This window comes from Phalaenopsis equestris, unplaced genomic scaffold (assembly GCF_001263595.1).
Source record: "Phalaenopsis equestris unplaced genomic scaffold, ASM126359v1 Scaffold000370, whole genome shotgun sequence".
Lineage (NCBI taxonomy): Eukaryota > Viridiplantae > Streptophyta > Magnoliopsida > Asparagales > Orchidaceae > Phalaenopsis > Phalaenopsis equestris.
In genome coordinates, this window is record NW_018164812.1 from 169,190 (window position 1) to 172,209 (window position 3,020).

Genomic DNA, 3,020 nt, shown 5'->3' on the forward strand with positions numbered 1-3,020 from the left:
ACTCTGATGCAATGTCTATTTTAGCATCTCAAATTGCTGTTATATCAAAAAAGATTGATCAAATTGGAGTGAACTATTCTCAAATGCCACCAGTATTAGAGAAAAATTCACTAGGGCAGATAATTGATACTCAATCATCTTATGAAACTTTGAATGATATAACTAATCGTAATAGCAATCCCTATTCTAACTATTACAAGCCTGGATGGAAATATCACCCTAATTTTAGTTGGAATAACTATAACAATTTAGTGAACCCCTCAGGAAATTTAAACAATCAAGGAAATACTAACTATCGACGGTATTATCCTCCTGGATTTAACTCTAACCTCAACCCACAAGTTAAGGAAAAGAAGTTGACGATGGAAGAATTAATGTTGAATATGGAAAATTAAATACAAAATCAAGGGGCTGCTATTATAAATATTGAAAATCAATTAGGACATATTGCTACTGCACTTAGTAACAGGCCTTCTGGAAATCTTCTGAGTACTGTGGAAGTTAATCCAAAAGATCAAAATAAGGAGCAAATTAAAGCTATTCAATTACGAAGTGAAAAAGAAGTTGAAACAAAAATCTAAAGAGAAACTAAAGTTGATGAGGAGAAGGAAGAGATTGAAAGTGACCACAATGAAAATGGACAATTACAAGTTCCCTTAGAAAAACCATTACCTCCATTTCCTCAATGACTGAAGCAGAAGAATAAAGACAAACAATTTACAAAATTTTTGAAAATCCTTAAAGAGTTAATGATAAACATTTCTTTCATTGAGGCTTTGGAACGAATGCCAAGTTATGTGAAATTTATGAAAGATATACTGAATAAGAAAGGAAGTTTGCAGATCATGACACTGTTGCACTCAGTGAAGAGTGTAGCACTATTATTTAGAAAAAGCTTCCTGAAAAGTTAAAAGATCCTGGTATTTTTATTATACCTTGTGCAATTGGTGAAAAGTTTTTTAGAAAAGCCTTCTGTGATTTATGAGCGAGTATCAATATTTTGCCTCTATCAATTTTTAAACGTTTAGATTTAAGAGAGATTTCCCCTACTACTATAACTCTTCAGCTAGCTGATCAATCAATAACTTATCCTAAAGGAGTTAAAGAAGATGTATTAGTAAAAGTGGATAAATTTATTTTTCATGTAGACTTATAGTATTAGATATGGAGGAAGATAGAGAGATTCTTATTATTTTGGGGAGACCATTTCCTACAACAAGGAGAGCTATGATAGATGTGCAAAAAGGAGAATTAATAATGAGAGTGAATGATCAAGAAGTAACATTTAATATTGCAAAACTATAAAATATCCGACAATAGAAAAAAGATAATGAATGTTTTAGGATGGAAGTTACTGATTATCTAAGTAATGAGCAATTTAAAAAAGACTTTGAAGAAAAATTAAGGCAAGAAGACTTTAGTGACAATGAAAATGAAATAAAAGAAGAAAATTTAGATTATATTCAGGACAAATTTAACACTTTAGATTTGTTGGAAAATGATAATAAAAATCTTATTCCTTCAAGTATTAAACCACCTGAACTTGAACTGAAAGATTACTTGCTCATTTAAAATATGATGTTTTTAGGAGATTCATGTTTTTAGGAGATTCATCTACACTGCTTGTTATTGTATCTTCTAAGTTAGCTAAAATTCAAGAATAAAAATTAATAGAAATGTTAAAAAGATATAAAAAGAAAAAGGCTTTTGGATAGACTTTAACAGATATTAAAGGAATTAATCCTTCAATTTGTATGCACAGAATTCTATTAGATGATCAATAAGAACATAAAGTTGATCCTCTCAGGAGATTAAACCCAATAATGAAAGTTGTTAAAAAAGAAATCGTAAAATGGTTAGATGTTGGATTATTTATTCTATTTCAGACAGTGCTTGGGTGAGTCCAATTCACTGTGTTCCAATGAAAAGAGGAGTGACCGTTGAAGTAAATGAGAAAAATGAATTAATTCTAATAAGACAAGTTACTGGATGGCGAATTTGTATAGACTATAGAAAATTAAAAATGGACACCATGAAAGATCACTTTCATTGACCCTTTCTAGACCAAATGTTAGATAGATTGGATGGAAACAAATTCTACTACTTTTTATATGGATATACCAATAATCATTAAATTCCAATTGCCCTTGAGGATCAAGAGAAAATAACATTTACAAGCTCTTATAGAACATTTGCTTTTCGTAGAATGTCTTTTGGACTATTCAATGCACCCACGACATTTCAACGATGTATGATGTCAATATTTAACAATTTGATTGAACATGGAATGGAAGTATTTATGGATGATTTCTATGTATTCGGGACTTCATTTGAATTATGTTTAAATAATTTAGAAAAATTTCTGGAATTATGTCAAAAAAATCAACCTAGTACTAAATTGGGAAAAATGTCAATTTATGGTTGCGGGAGGAATTGTACTTGAGGATAAAATTTCTGAAAATGGCGCAGAAGTAGATCCTGCAAAAATTTAAGTTATTGAAAAATTACCACATTCTACTACGGTTAGAGGGGTAAGAAGTTTTCTAGGACATGTTGGTTTCTACAGACGTTACATAAAAAATTTTTAAAAAATAACTAAGCCAACATGTCAACTTTTGGAAAAAGGTACAAAATTTAATTTTAATGAGGAATGCATAAAAGCATTTGAATTATTAAAATAAAATTAATCAATGCACCTACAATAGTCCCACTTGATTGGGAGAAACCATTTGAAATAATGTGCGATGCGAGTGATTATATTATTTTAGCTAATTTAGGACAAAGGCACAATAAAGTTTTTAAAGTAATATAGTATGCTAGTAAAACTCTAAATGATGCTCAAATTAATTACACTACTAATGAAAGAGAGTTATTAGTTATTGTCTATGCCTTTGATAAATTTAGAGCTTACTTGATTGAAACCAAATGTATAGTGCATACCGATCATTCTGCTATCAAATACTTGATGCAAAAGAAGGATGCTAAACAAGATTAATTAGATGGATACTTCTATTGCAAGA